The 16,486-nt window shown below is 38.5% G+C and overlaps 1 protein-coding gene across 2 annotated transcripts in view; it reads left to right on the top strand.

Moving 5' to 3' along the window:
* The first annotated feature begins 22 nt into the window (after window positions 1–22).
* The window catches only part of C4H4orf17 (chromosome 4 C4orf17 homolog), a 350,583-nt gene continuing 334,119 nt past the window's right edge, over window positions 23–16,486 (top strand). The window contains exon 1 of one of the 2 annotated variants that reach the window (XM_072755588.1): window positions 23–386. The gene's annotated coding sequence lies outside the window, so the exon portion shown is untranslated. The remainder of the gene's footprint in view (window positions 387–16,486) is intronic. The other variant, XM_072755587.1, reaches the window with a different exon arrangement.

Below are 16,486 nucleotides of genomic sequence, written 5' to 3'. Positions count from 1 at the left end.
CGGGGCGCGTCCGCGCATGCTCACGGGGTTTTGCCTCTGAAGCTGGGAGGCTTTCCGCGAGGCTCGGTGGCGGCGGCTCCACTGGCTGCCTCCGTCCGCCTGGCGGCGAAACTTCTGTGTCTGGGAGCGGTTTTTTCCTCTTGTAACTTTAGCCCAGGCAGCGTAGGAAAGGCCTATGAAGGAGAGATATGGAAGGTGAGGAACCAGGAATTTCACTGGAAGCACGTGAGAAATGGAGAGGACTGTATGTACCATCTTGTGCTCTTAATGCACGCTTCGTCCGCCTTGCGTCAGGAAATGACACGAGTAAGACCTCGCGCTTGGAAGAGCTCTCTACTGAGGAGAAACTGAGCTGGGAGAAGAGTGATGAAGGGGACACAAAGGAGGTACTCCTTGGGGAACTTCCCAGGCTCTATTACATTAAAAAAAGGTTTTTTTTGGTATTTTTTTTATTGGAGTTCAATTTGCCAACATATAGCATAACACCCAGTGCTCATCCCATCAAGTGCCCCCCTCAGTGCCCGTCACCCAGTTACCCCCACCCCCCGCCCTCCTCCCCTTCTACTATCCCTTGTTCATTTCCCAGAGTTAGGAGTCTCTCATGTTCTGTCTCCCTCTCTAATTTTTCCCGATCACTTTCTCTCCTTTCCCCTTTATTCCCTTTCACTATTATTTATATTCCCCAAATAAATGAGACCATATAATGTTTGTTCGTCTCTGATTGACTTACTTCACTCAGCATAATACCCTCCATTTCCATCCACGTCAAAGCAAATGCTGAGTATTTGTCATTTTGAATGGCTGAGTAATATTCCTTGTATACCTAAACCACATCTTCTTTATCCATTCATCTTTCGATGGACACCGAGGCTCCTTCCACAGTTTGGCTATTGTGGACATTGCTGCTAGAAACATCGGGGTGCAGGTGTCCCGGCGTTTCACTGCATCTGAATCTTTGGGGTAAATCCCCAGCAGTGCAATTGCTGGGTCGTAGGGCAGGTCTATTTTTAACTCTTTGAGGAACCTCCACACAGTTTTCCAGAGTGGCTGCACCAGTTCACATTCCCACCAACAGTGCAAGAGGGTTCCCCTTTCTCTGCATCCTCTCCAACATTTGTGGTTTCCTGCCTTGTTAATTTTCCCCATTCTCCCTGGTGTGAGGTGGTATCTCATTGTGGTTTTGATTTGTATTTCCCTGATGGCCAGTGATGCGGAGCATTTTCTCATGTGCTTGTTGGCCATGTCTATGTCTTCTTGGGTGAAATTTCTGTTCATGCCTTCTGACCATTTCTTGATTGGATTGTTTGTTTCTTTGCTGTTCAAAGTTCTTTATAGATCTTGGATACTAGCCATTTATGGGATGCGTCATTTGCAAATATCTTCTCCCATTCTGTAGGGTGTCTTTTAGTTTTGTTGACTGTTTCTTTTGCTGTGCAGAAGGTTTTTTATCTTGGTGAAGTCCCATTAGTTCATTTTTGCTTTTGTTTCCCTTGCTTTCATAGTTGCATCTTGCAAGAAGTTGCTGTGGCTAAGTTCAAAAAGGGTGTTGCCTGTGTTCTCCTCTAGGGTTTTGATGGAATCTTGTCTCACATTTAGATCTTTCATCCATTTTGAGTTTATCTTTGTGTATGGTGAAAGAGAGTGGTCTAGTTTCATTCTTCTGCACGTGGCTGTCCAATTTTCCCAGCACCATTTATTGAAGAGACTGTCCTTTTTCCAGTGGATAGTCTTTCCCCAAGCTCTATTCCAGGGCTCTGGAAGGGTGAGTAGGGCTTATGGCAGTCTTAGATCTGTCCGAGAATTGAGATCACAGGGCAAATCAATGATGCCAGAATTGGAGAGCCAGGTGAATTCAGAGAATCACAACTTATTGGAGAGAAACCTACCTCTGGCAGAACCAATATTGGTATTGGAAAATATGCAGTGTAGTTGATGAATTGCTGGAGTCTTATTGTGGATAAGTTTGAGAGTTAACTCCGGAGAGATCTAGTCATTGGGGATCCTCACACTTTTGTAACTTCAGCAAGTGTGCAGGGCTTGGCCTGTCAGCTATCAGAATTGAAACAGGGTCTTGGGAAAGTTGCTCAGTGGGAAGGATGAGAAGGAGGTTTTGTTTTGGCTTATTACTTGAACCTAATGGAAATGAAAACACAACAAAATTTGTGTCATATAGTGAAAGTAGTGCTTATAGGAAAATTTATAGCTTTGAATGTATGTATTGGAAAAGAAGAAAGATAAAAATCAATTTTCTTACATTTTCCATTAGGAAAGTAGAAGAAGAAGAACATATTAAGTCCAAAGTTAGAGAAGAAAAGAAATAATGAAACTTAGAGTAGAAATCAGTGAAATTAAAAATGAATCAGTTGGGCAGCCCTGGTGGCTCAGCGGTTTAGCGCCACCTTCAGCCCAGGGCCTGGTCCTGGAGACCCGGGATCAAGTCCCACATCAGGCTCCCTGTGTGTAGCCTGCCTGTGTCTCTGCCTCTCTGTGTGTCTTCATAAATAATTAAAAATCTTAAAAAAAAAAATTAATCAGTTGAGAAACTCAGCAAAATCAAAGTCTGGTTCTTTGAATAGATAATGAAATTGATAAACCTCTAGCCAGGCTAATTAAGAAAAAGGAGAGGAGTACAAATTACTAACATCAGAAGTGAAAAGGGAACATCACTACAGACATCATGGATCTCCAAAGAATAATAAAGTAATACTGTGAACAACTGTATGCCCACAAAATTGATAACCTATATCAAATGGACAATCCCTTAAAAGACACAATCTTTTTAAAACTCACAAAGAAAAAATGGATTATTTGAATAGGCTTATATCTATTAAAGAAAATGAATCAGTAATTAATAACCTTCCAAAACAGAAAGCACCAGCCTCAAATGGGTTTACTGGTGAATTCTACCAACTGTTTAAGGGAAAAGATTATGCCAATTACCTATAATTTCTTCCAGAAGATAGAAGCAGAGGAAGATAGATATTTACTAATTAGTTCTATGAGATCAGCATTACCCTAATACCAAATTTAGGCAAAATGATTACAAGAGGAGAAGACTACAGATCAACATCTCATAAACCTAGGTGCAAAAATCCTCAACAAAATATTATCAATTTGGATCAAATTTATAAGAAGAGTTATATGGTATGACCAAGTGGGACTTATTTGATGTATGCAAGGCTGGTTCAACATTTGAAAATCAATTAGCATAATCTGTCATATCAACAGACTAAAGAAAAGAAGAAAAGCCATGATACTATCAATAGATGGAGAAAAAAGCATCTGACAAAATCTAACACCCACTTGTGACAGAAACTCTCAGGAAACTAGGAATAGAAGAGAACTTTCTCAACTTGATAAAGAATATTTACAGCAAGTCTACAATTAGCAATATAATTAATTAAGAGAAACTATAAGCTTTTTCCCAAGACCAGGCACAAGGCAAGGATGTCCTCTCTCACGCTCATTTTCAATATCATACTGGAAGTTCTAGCTAACGCAATAAGACAAGAAAATAAAAAGTATAGTGCTTGATAAGGAAGAAAGAAAGCTTTCTGTTCGCAATTGACATAATTACCTATGTAGAAGTACTGAAAGAATCCACATAAAGCTCCTAGATCTGATTGGTAATTATACCAAGTTTGTAGGGTGCAAGGTAATAGACAAAAGTCAATTACTTTCCTATATGCCAGCAATCAACAAGTGGAATTTGAAATTAAAAACACAAGGCTATTTATATTAGCTTGTGAAAAAAAAGAAACACTTAAGTATAAACCTAACAAAATATGTATAATATCTATATGGGGAAAACTGCAAAACCCTGATGAAAGAAATCAAACAAGAACTAAGTAAATGAAGAGATATTCCATGTCCACAGAAAGACCTGATATTGCCTAAATGTCAGTTCTTTCCTACTTGATTTAAAGATTCAAAACAATCCCAGTCAAAATCCCAGCAAGTTATTTTGTTATCAACAAACTGACTAAAGTTTATATGGAGGGGCAAAATACCCAGAATAAATCAACCCAACATTGAAGAAGAAGAGCAAAGTCAGAGAATAACACTACCTAACTTCAGAGAATAACACTACCCAATAACACTACCCAACACTACCCAGTGCTTACTATAAAGCTATAATAATTGAGACAGTGTGGTATCAGCAAAAAATAGACACATAGATCAATAGAACAGAATAGAGTCCACAAATGATCCATGTAAATGTAGTGAATGACTTCTGACAATATAGCAAAGAAAATATGCGATATACATTACAAGAAATAATGTTTTAAAAAATGATGCCAGAACAGCTAGATATACACTGCAAAAAAACGAATCTAGATACAGACCTTCATCCTTCAGAGAAATTAACTCAAAATAGATCATAGACCTGAAGTACATGCAAAAATATAAAACTCCTAGAAGATAATGTAAGAGAAAATCTAGATGACCATAGGTATGGCAATGATTTTTAAATATACCAACAGTATGACCCATAAAAGGAATAATTGATAAGCTGGACTTCATTAAATAAATTTGTCAAGAGAATGGGACAAGCCACAGACTGGGAGAAAATATTTGCAAGGCATGTTTGATAAAGGATGGTCTTCCAAAATATATAAAGAACTCTTAAAGCTCAACAATAAGCTAACAACCCAATTTTTAAAAAGGCAAAATATTTGAACAAATTCTTCATCAAAGAAGATGTATACATAGCAAGTGAGTATGAAAAAGTACTCAACATGTCATTAGGGAGTTGAAAATCAAGACAATAAGATACTACCACACAACTCTTTGGTCAAAATCCAAAACAGAATACCAAATGCAACAGGAACTCTCATTCCTGGTAGGTGGAGATGCAAAATGGTATGAACACTTTGGAAGACAGTTTGACAGTGAACATATTATTTCCATACTACCAGCAATCATATTCCTTGATATTTACCCACATGAGTTGAAGCCTTATATTTGCACAAATTTTATAGCAGCTTTATTCATAATTGCCAAAACTAAGAAGCAACTGAATATCCTTTAGTAGGTGAATAAACTGTGGTTCGTCTAGACAGTGTCATATTGTCAAGTGCTGAAAAGGAATGAGCTATCAAGTCTGAAAAGACATGGAGGAATCTTAAATGCATATTACTAAATGAAAGAAGCCAATCTGAAAAAGCTACATACTGTGTAACTCTAACAATATAACATTCTGAAACAGACAAAGCCATGGACACAGTAAAAAAAAAAAAAAAATTTCAGTAGTTGCTAGAGGTTAGTGGGGAGGGAGGAATGAATAGGTGGAGTAGAGAAGATTTTTAAGGCAATGAAATTCTGTATGATACTGTAATGGTAGATGTCATTATACATTTGTCAAAATGTATAACACCAAATGTACAACACCAAAAGTGAACCCTACATAGAGTGTGAACTTTGGGCGATAAATGATTTGTCAGTGTTTATAACTGTAGCAAATGTACCAGTATTGTGGGACATAGTGATAGTGGGGTAGGTTGTGTCTGTGTGTGGTGGCAGCTGATACATGGGAACTGTGTTCAGTTTTGCTGTGAATCCTAAAACTTCTAAAAAAAAAAAAAAAATATATATATATATATATATATATATATATATATATATATATATATATTTTAAAAGACAGGAGTTACAAGTAGATGTGAAAGTCATATCTATTTTCTTTGAGAAGGAAAAATTGATACAAGATTAAATCAAAGGCCCTCAGTTTTATTAGGGAATTAGATAGTGTGGACTAGATTAGAAATAACCTAACCAGATACAGGTGATGTTTTCCAAACACAGATCACAAAATGGGCATAGCAGCAAAAGATAGAAGTAATGGGGAACATCAACCTCCAGACATCATTTAGTTAAATTCTTGTTCTATGTTGCTCTCTCTTTCATCTAGCAGAAGAGAGTAAACAATGAGTTTACTGCTCACTTGTATTGGATTCTGACTTCCAAGAAAAAAGTTCAGTTTATTTTGAACTGAAAGACTCATTAGGTGAAAATGACCCATAATTTTAGGTTTTATAACAGACAAGTGAGTGTACATAGTCAAACATTTAAAGGAATGGAAGCATATTTCATAGAGCTTTGCTAGAAAAGTAAGTACTGAATAAAATGAAAGAAGAGTTCATGAAGCCATAAGTATCTCTGCATTGTCAAAGGAACTGCCCCCCCCCCCCCCCCCGCCCAGTTCTAGTTGGCATTGCTTGGGTACATACTCCAGTTGAGAGGCAGAGACAACCCTTGCTATAGACCCTATGAATTGGAACAGGAAAATTGTCTGAATTGAAGGAATCCTTAGATGAGGGAACCAGAAGTGGCTAGTACTAATTCTGTTAAATCTAAGGTTCCAAAGCTACTCAACAAACCGTTTCTCTTGGGAAATACACATAAACATAGCATACAGAGAAGATGGATATCAAATTTGCAGCCACAGATCTGAATTATGTTGTGCAATTTTTCCTGCTATTTTTCATTACCAATAAATCTCACAGAATCGGGAGGCAGAGACTTCTCAGGTGGTTCTGTGATCCCAAAGAAGTAAATTTTCTTTGTGTAATCATATAAGTTATTCCTTATTGTAAGTAACCTGACCTTATCTTTTCCAAACAGGAATTTTGGAGACTCTGGAAAACCTGACAGGTTGGAGAAGTACAAGGTATAATTTCATGATTAAGGGTAATAGGAAATTAAAATGGGGCAGCCCGGGTAGCTCAGTGGTTTAGTGCCGCCTTCAGCCCAGGTAGTGATCCTGGAGACCCAGGATTGAGTCCCACGTCAGGCTCCCTGCATGGAGCTTGCTTCTCCCTTTGCCTGTGTCTCTGCCTCTCTCTCTCTCTCTCTCTCTCTCTCTCTCATGAATAAATAAATAAAATCTTAAAAAAATTAAAATGGCACTTTTCATATTGTCTCAGTTTTGACTAAGAACTTCAAGGCTAAACAATATAGGTACCAAAATCACTCCCACATTCTAAGGCAAGGTACTAGCCTACCTTATGTAGGACATGCTAAGACACAGACAGTTTCTTCTGCCAGCATTAGCTCCTCTCTTGTTTCTGAGCTCTGTAAGGAAGGGCAAAGAATTCATGAGGAAGGGCAGAAATAATTGCAAGGCAGGATTTCTTTGGGGAGCATTGCCAGTGTTCTATATATGCCCTCCCCACCTGGTGAGAGTGATGGAAGCACTTCTTTCTCATGTGAAGCCAAGAGAAGAAAACCACTCAAAAATCTTGAAATATGTTCTCTGGAACCTGAAAGACTCAAGGTCTGGTATCTGAAATAATAAAAAACACTAGGCTAGAGACTGGCTAGAGCAGTCTGTTTGGTGGCAGAATGAAGTAGAGCAGAGCTTAGTGGAGTCAGATACTCAGGTTTTTTTTCCCATGGACCAAATGTGGATCCTGCAAAAGGATATAGTTGTAGACAATCTTAAAAGAAACTTCACCAGTAAGATACACCTGGTGAAGGTAGGTGACCCTGGTGGGAGTCAAAGGCTGAAGGCAGAATCTTAGTTGGCTGGTTGTGGAAAGAATCCAACTTATAAAGGAATGGATCTACCATCCATTCTCTCCTGACAGGAGATCCCCAGTCAGGTGGAGGGTTCTTTGTCAAACCCACAGAAATCCTCTTCTCAAGAAGGAATCCAGAATCTAAAAGGTGCTACACCCACAGAATATCAATATCAGATTGCAGATGAGATGAGCACTGGGTGTTATACTATGTGTTGGCAAGTTGAATTTAAATAAAATATTTTTTAAAATGGAAAAAAATATGACTGCATCAGTAGTTATCAGTGGTCATGTAGAATACAGTCATTTCCTCCAAATTTCTGCTCCCTTCAAGTCTGGAAAATGGAGGGGGCTTGAGTAGTAGCTAGCAAGTGGTGAGAATTATGGAGTATGAACAAGAGAAGAGGCATTCCTTCAGAAGCATTATTCCTTCAGATTTAATTTGCAGATTTAATTTTCTGGCACAGCAATGGCAGCCAAGCCAGTGGTGGTATCCTGTATCCAGGGGTAGTATTGTGGTTCAGTCTGTAACATCTGGAGCCTGATGAGATCAGTTCTGTAGCATAGGCTTGGACATAAATTTCAAGCTGTATATCTCTGAAAGTGTTTTCAAGTCCTCTTGATAATATTATGACCCAACCAATATCTTTTAAATAAGTTCCTTATCATTTTAAATTAGCCAGAATTGATTTCTGTGACTTGTGATGAAATCAGTAAAGGCAGTACTAGGAATTTTGCAAGAAAACAGACAATCGGTGGCTTAATCTGGGATTAATTACCTGACCTGGTTGAGGCTGGAAGCAGTGAAAATTTCAGTTGATTCTAAGGAATATCTCTGGGTATGCAGGGATGGATGAAACAGTTAACTAAAAAATCAAATCTGATTTTCTGGAATGAAGTATTGGAGGCAAAGCCTTGGGGACTACTTGGTTTTTGCTATAGAAGAATATTAAAGTGCATGAGTCATTCAGAGCCAGAGAGGGTAGGTGGTTGGTTCTAAAAGTGCTGGATGTCTTTCTTTCTTTCTTTCTTTCTTTCTTTCTTTCTTTCTTTCTTTCATTCTTTCTTTCCCTTCCTTCCTTCCTTCCTTCCTTCCTTCCTTCCTTCCTTCCTTCCTTCCTTCCTTCTTTCTTTCTTATTTTCTGTTGTCTGCTGAAGCTAGGGCTTCTAGTATTATCATATGGTTTCACTTGTATGTGGAGTATAAGAAATAACACAGAGGATCATAGAGGAAGGGAAGGAAAACAAAAGGGAAGAAATCAGAGAGGGAGACAAACCATGAGAGACTCTTAATTATAGGAAACAAACAGGGTTGCTGGAGGGGAGGTGGGTAGGGGATGGTATAACTGGGTGATTGGGATTAAGGAGGCCACGTGTTGTGATGAGCACTGGGTGTTATATACAACTGATGAATTACTGAACTCTATATCTGAAACTAGTGATATACTATATGTTGGCTAATTGAATTTAAATAAAAAACAAGAAAAAGTGCTAGACAGTTTAATGAAAGAGAATGGTAACTTCTGGTTGTTCTGTGATGTCAGGGCTGTGGTTTAGCTGCTCTGGTTTGTTTTTCCCATCATGGTTGTAAGATGGCTGCTTCAGTTCCAGCCTGTCATGTCCTTACAGGACAACACTCAAAGGTAGGAAAGAAAAGATCTTCCTTTTAGCTCTCCTTTTTTTTTTTAAATCAAGGGAGAAATTATTCCCCAAAGCCCTCTAATAGACTTCCTTTTATGTCTCACAGAACAGAGTCATATATCTATCCTAAATTAGTCACTAGCAAAGGAGAATGGGATTAGTTTAACTCTTGGGGCTGAAGGAGACTCCCACCTTCCCTGAGTTCATTATTGCCTGTTTCTTGAATGACATTGAGGTTCTTTTTGTAATAGAGAAGTGAGGAATGGCTAATGAGTCAGCAGCCAGTGTGGACAACACCATCTGTGGGCAGCTCTCACCTGTGATACTGTGACCTAAAATCTGCCAGCTTTGAGTGGAACCTAGAGCAAGAGAAGTTCAGCTGGTCTAGACTGTTACGAGAACAACGTTGATGCTTTCCTTTATGGACTGACTGTTTTTTAAGTGTCTATGGCGAGATGTTGTATGGAGCCTATACAGGCTCAAGTAGTAGAACTATATGGAGAACCTAGAGTTTTAGAGCAAAGAAATGCTCTCCTTAGTCCTGCTTATGATTGAAAATGTCTAACTGTGACATGCTGGGTGATCATGCTATTTGAGTTTCTCACCATGAACTAGGTGTTATTGGATCTACAGAATTATAAGCCTGCACATGCCCCAGGAGGATGGCATTATCAAGTGGAGTTATGTATATAGGACTGTATCCATACAGATCCTGAAGGCCCAGTAAATTGCCTGAGCAAATGACTCACAGTTCATTCCACTGTTGCTTCCACTCCTATATGGTAATAGAGGAGGAAGAGAATCTCAGCTTGGTTTACAATGCCCTGCACAAAATTCAGGCAGTTGGTAGAGGTAGATTTGGGAAATCTTACAGAGATACAGAACTTTAAGAGTTAATGTATATCTCTCTTTAAATTTTTTTTTAAAAGATTGTATTTATTTAATTGAGAGAGAGAGCAAGAGAGCATGAGTGGGAGGAGGGGTAGATAGAGTGGGAGAAGCAGATGCTCCACTGAGCAGGGAGCCCAATGTAGGGCTTGATCACAGGACCCTAGAATGACGTGAGCTGAAGGTAGATGCTTAACTGACTGAACCACTTGGGTGCCCCTATGTATATCTCTTTGAGTCTTCTTTGACAAGAATGAAATGGCCTGAGATATGAATCTACATTGATTAATAGGCAGTAATTAGTGATTTGGTCAGATAGGGACTTGAAGGAATGAGGTTATAAGATTGGTAATAAGGAAATCTGATGAAGAGATAGGTGAGCTGGAACTTTTATACTACATGAGCACTGTATGTGAGAAAATTTTTGTTCCATGTAAATCTCACCAAAAGGTCTGATTTTGGAAGAGATTGTTAATTACCAGGTGAAGAAGGTGACCCAGTCTGGGGATATTGTTTAGCAAATCCCCCAAGTGTTTGCTTAGTAGGCTTATACATGTAGTGCCCATAGGCATGAGCATAGGCTCAAGAGCATAAACATTCCTTACCAAGGGTGTTCTGGCTCTGCCACTTCTGAGTGCTCAGATTGATAGCAAGGTCTAACAACCCTGGATCCCCCAATATGATATAATATCTAAGCCATTCTGTCACAGATTGTTTACATTGGATTCCTTTCATCATGCAAGGGGGCAGAAATTTGTTCTCACTGGGATCTACCCTTATTCCAAATGTAGAAATTTTTCCTTATTATATACTTGTATCATCATCCATGGATTTATTAATATAAATGAAACATGGATTCAGACTATCAGATTAAAAAAGAAAATATAGCAAATACATACACTTTTAGTTACTCCATTATTTCGAAATAATTAATAATTCTACATTGTACCTGTGGAGGGAAAGGAAAGTGCTAAGGATTCTCTTTTAATTTGGCAGAAACATTTAAAGACTGCTTAGAAATACACAGATATCAGTTACAATATTATTACCAGGTAAAAATCTTGGCTATAATGAGCAGAATTGCAGATTCCTCTTGGAGGTTATTTTCATGGAATAAGGCAACACTTTTTAAAGTCTTTAGAGTTTTACAAGACATTTTGGTTCAAATAGCACTAAATTAACTGAGAATGGATTTCTTTTAGAAAAAAACAGAAGACGTTCTAGTAATAGTTGTGAATATTCACACATGTTTTCATATTACTGAGGAGAACCAACAAATATTTTTGGAAACCTTTAAAAAATCTTTTTTCAGGGGCAGCTGGGATGGCTCAGCGGTTTAGCGCCGCCTTCAGCCCAGGGCATGATCCTGGAGACCCAGGATCGAGTCCCACATCTGGCTCCCTTCATGGAGCCTGCTTCTCCCTCTTCCTGTGTCTCTGCCTCTCTCTGTGTGTCTCTCATGAATAAATAAAATCTTTAAAAAAAATCTTTTTTCAGAGAAAATAAACTTTTTTTTTGTAGCTAGGACTATTTTATTTTCTCTTATTTTGAAATAAATATTGAAATAGTTCAAACATAGAAAAGTATATAGAGTAGTATAATAGATAGGCATTTAGGTACCAGTGACCCAGATTTAACCATGGGCAAATATTAACCAGAGAAAATAAATGTATTTTTTTAAAAATTTTTTTCTTATTTTTTTAAAAGATTTTATTTATTTATTCATGACACACACACACACACACACACACACACAGAGAGAGAGAGAGAGAGAGAGGCAGAGACACAGGCAGAGGGAGAAGCAAGCTCCATGCTGGGGACTCCATCCCAGGACTTCAGGATCATGCCCTGGGCCAAAGGCAGGCGCCAAACCGCTGAGCCACCCAGGGATCCTGAGAAAATAAACTTTAAAAAAATTTTAATTTCTGTGTATTTAACATGTAGTGTCATATGAGTTTCAAGTATACAATATAGTAATTCAACAGTTGCTTATATTACTCATTGCTCATCAAGGTAAGTGTACTCTTAATTCCCATCACTTATTTCACCCATTTCCCCCACCCACCTTCCCTCTGGTTTGTTTCCCATCTGTTTGTTCTCTATAGTTGAGAGTTGGGTTTTTGGGTTCTTTTGGAAATCTTTTTAATACCTTATCAAACCAGGTTTTTAAAGGTAGCTTATGATGCAGAATTTTATTTTATTTTTTACCTATCCGCACTAAGGGATATCTCTTTCATCTCTTTCTTAGACTCCTTTGGTTAATTATAAACGTTTTTATTTTTAAGGTCAGGTTCTGAAATTTTATTAGCTACATTGTAAGTAGACCTATAAAACAAGTTTTATTGGTAGAAAGGATAAAAAATGTTCTTTATAGCAATAAAATTAAGAGGATATTGTTTTTCTTCTATATTTTAAAATGCCTACTTATGCTCATAATTTCCTTCTAAAAAGACCTTGAAACTTCAGAGAAGACAAATGGTCTATCTTTGGGTTAAAGTGATAGAATGATAGAATAAGAGCATTCCAGAAAGGAAATATTTAAGAATTTTATACAGCTCAATATTTGTCAGTGATGGGGCAGGCTGACTAAAGAGTAAATATGGCCTACATTTAGTCTTTTATTCACACTTGCATGTGGAATATTGACTCTAAGTATATTTAGAGGTATTTAATTAGGAATAAAGAGGACATGGTGTTATAGGAGACAGGATTATTCTAGCTGTCTTCAGCTACCAGAGGGACTAAACTTTCTGATGCTCTGGAGAGCAAAACTAGGAAGGCAGACCTTAGTTTTAACCATATAAGGAAAAAATTGACCTATGAGGGGTTTAATCCAGGGTTGACTGATCACCTGTTAGGCATATTTTAAAAAGTGATTTATGTACTTAATTTAGAATTGGAAAATATCCACTTTCCTTGACCTAAGTTTTTATTTTGAAAAATTTTGCAATTTTAGTATTTGAAAAACAGGACAATGGATACCTCTATGTTTTTCACCTAGGTATGCCAATTAATATTTTTTTGTCACATTTACTTTCTCTCTCTCTCTCTCTCTCTCTCTCACACACACACACACACACTCTACACATTTTTTTGATGATCCATTTGAAAGGAAGTTGCAAATCTCATGAAATTTACCCCCAAATTTTTCAGCAACTATCTTCTACTAGGGTCATTCTCCTACATGTTACCATCCATTCTTAGGATAATGTTCAGTTTGAAGTTTCTGTGAACCTCTCATAAGCAAGTGAGAAAAGTAGTGTTTCTTTGCCCTGTAACACAGGATTTATTCGATGAAATTAATAAACTTTTCCCTGCCTACCTCATAGAGCGCATTGCTTGGAGGCCCTGCTATCAGCAAGGCACTCAAAGAATATGAAACATGGCCTTGCCCTCAAGAATTTATGGGCCAGTGAAAATTCTGGAGAATCACATGGAATAATGCACATGAAAGTACTTTCTAAAATGTCAACTATGATATATGTGAAAGTTGTTATTCTCTCCCTGAATCGTTTTTTCAAGAAAATAGGATCTAGTAGATGGGAAAAAAATGTTTTAAACAAACACCAGAGGGCGCTGTAGTAGCATATAGAAAACAACGACCAGCTAGGATGCTCAAAGGGTGATTATACTTTAAAACTGCATTTTTTTCTTGCCAGAAAAATATACTGTGATTGTGTTGCCTTCTACATTTAAGTATTGTTCACCCTATTAACTGACATTCTTAAAGTTTTGTAATAATTTCAGACTGAAAAAGCATGAAAAAAATAGACCTGAATATTTTACTATGTTAGAGAATCAAAACCTTTAAAATTAATTTTTCTTCCGTTTGAAGGGGTCAAATTCGTTTTTTTAAAAAATAATTTATTTATTTATTTATTCATGAGAGACACACACAGAGAGAGACAGAGACCTAGGCAGAAGGAGAAGCAGGCTCCTCGCAGGGAACCTGATGCAGGACTCATCCCAGGATCCTAGGATCGAGCCCTGGGTTTAAAGCAGACGCTCAACGGCTGAACCATCCAGGCGTCCCTGGAGAGGTCAAATTCCATTCCAGTTTTGTTTCAGTAACTTGGAATCCTAGAAATACTGATTTGTGTGTTGTCCCTAGTATTTTAAAAAGTAACATTTAAAATTGAAGAGCAAATTTGAGAGCCCTTAGGAGAAATAGATAACTGTCAGTAGCTTGCAGATTTATTTTTATGTTTTTAAAGTGCAATTTTTAGGGATTCCTGGGTGGCTCAGTCAGTTAAGTGTCTGACTCTTGATTTCATCTCAGAGCATGATTTTTAGGGTCCCGGGATTGAGCCCCACGTCAGGCTCTCCACTCAGTGGGGAGTCTTGTCTCCCTCTTCCTCTGCCCCCTCCCTGCCATACTCTGTCTGTCCAATAAATAAATAAATCTTGAAAAAAATAAAGTGCAATTTTTAAATGGAACTGTGGAGGCCGAGAAAATTAAGGCCATTCCACTTTAAGTTCAGCGTTAGCACAAATACAGCCATCCCAGGCCCCTGTGAATAAGAGCTGAACTTTACCTTACTTCAGTTACAGGAAAAAAAAAAAACAGTTTACAGCTTAACACCCTAGAAAGCCCCATAGTAGAATAAAAACAGAGCCCAAGCCAAGGGCAGGAAGCCCCTATTAGAAGGAGAACAGAGCCCAAGCCAGTGGCAGGAAGCCCCATATTAGAATAAGAACAGAGCTTAATGCCCTTGAAGGCCCCATACCAAAAATGTAAACAGAACTTGAGGAATTGCTCCACCCCTTCTGGAGGTCCCCTAGACCAGCCCTTAAAACTATGCTAAATCCCATCTCGGGGTCCAAGTCCCTGCTCTGCTGTGTCGGGTACACTTGGACCCAAGCTCAAGCTTGTAAATAAACCCTCGTGTGCTTGCATCGGTGTCGGCTCCTTGGTGGTTTCTCAGATTCGCAATCTTGGGCACAACAGAACTTTTCTGCACATTGCCAAATGGTTAGTGGTACATGATTTTAGTTCCTGGAGTATCCTATAGATTCAGCATTCATTTATCATTTTAAGAAAGAAATGCTTGGGTGACTTCGGAATTAGGTGTATGTTTTGGAGAATTATACTGTGATTACATTTACTAGAAGTTTCAGCTAGGTGCATGGATAAGAAAAAAAGGCCTTTGCTGCCAAGGGAATGATCAAAGTTAAGCTTTAAACCTCATACACATCACTCTGGGTTTTCAGTGATTCTATAAGTAATTTTAACAGCCTTGTGAAAAATAATGAAGTTTTTGTTTGTTTTCCAAATCACAGAACCGGAATTAGGAAATTAGAAGACATGTAGGCGCAGGGGCCATTGACTGCAGGAGTGATCGTAGAGATAGAAGGAAAGAGAGAGGGAGAGGGAGGGGAGATACTGTATCACAATTTTACATAAAAATTTATTCTCATAATGACCATTCTGAGTTATTAGGATGAGGTTTGTGAATCTCTTTTTAGGAAAAAAAGAGGCCTGTAGAAAATGTTTTGGAAAAATATCATTCAGAAGGGCTAATACAAACTGGATACTCATGAGGATGAACTTGGTCAAGCACCACTTCTTTCTTTCTTTTTTTCTTTATTTATTTTAAAGATCTTATTCACTCATTCATGAGAGACACAGAGACATAGGCAGAGGGAGAAGCAGGCTCCACGCAGGGAGCCCAATGTGGGACTCAATCCTGGGACTCCAAGATCACACCCTAGGCTGAGGGCAGGTGCTCAACAGCTGAGCCACCCAGGTGTCCCATGCACCACATATTTATTGAGCCTACTTAACAGAGGGATGCATTCAAAGACTGTTCTTCCTTCAAGAAGTTTACAAACAGACTCTTGCAAAACTAACAGTGGAAGCAGCATGTGTTAAGATTTCCATAAAGACAGTAAGAGCCAAAGGAAATCTGGGAAGGCAAACAGCTCCAGGACTGCCAACAGCTGAAAAGGAGGTGGGAAGTTCGTGAAGCTGGGGAAGGATTGAGGAGAGGAGGCCAGGGGATGAGGAGGAGATAGAACACACCTGATACAGGGAATAGTATGGGAAAGGACAGCCACCTGTTGGGTATATCCTACTCCCCGCAATGGCAACCAAGCAAGCATTTACAGACAGATTAACTGCCTTCCATTTCTAACCAAAGAGAGTCTGCAGTAACCCCGAATGTAAGTTTCTACTTTGAAATATTATCACCCTTCTCTGCCAACGCTTCCAGGAAGTTTATCTTCTCTCAGTTCAACATGTGGTAAACATTTAATAAAACGAGTGGGTTTCAGGAATTATGGTGAGCTGATGGCTAGTGTTTGTTACTCTGTTCCAAATTACCCTCTCCTTAAAAGATCTTCATTTTTGGGATGTCTGGGTGGCTCAGCAGTTGAGCATCTGCTTTCTGCTCAGGTGGTAATCTCAGGTGCAGGGATTGAGTCCCATATCAGGTTCC

This window comes from Vulpes vulpes, chromosome 4 (genome assembly GCF_048418805.1).
Source record: "Vulpes vulpes isolate BD-2025 chromosome 4, VulVul3, whole genome shotgun sequence".
In the NCBI taxonomy this organism is placed as follows: Eukaryota; Metazoa; Chordata; class Mammalia; order Carnivora; family Canidae; genus Vulpes; species Vulpes vulpes.
The sequence above is the reverse complement of the archived record's forward strand: the minus strand, read 5'-3'. Positions and strand labels throughout refer to the sequence as shown.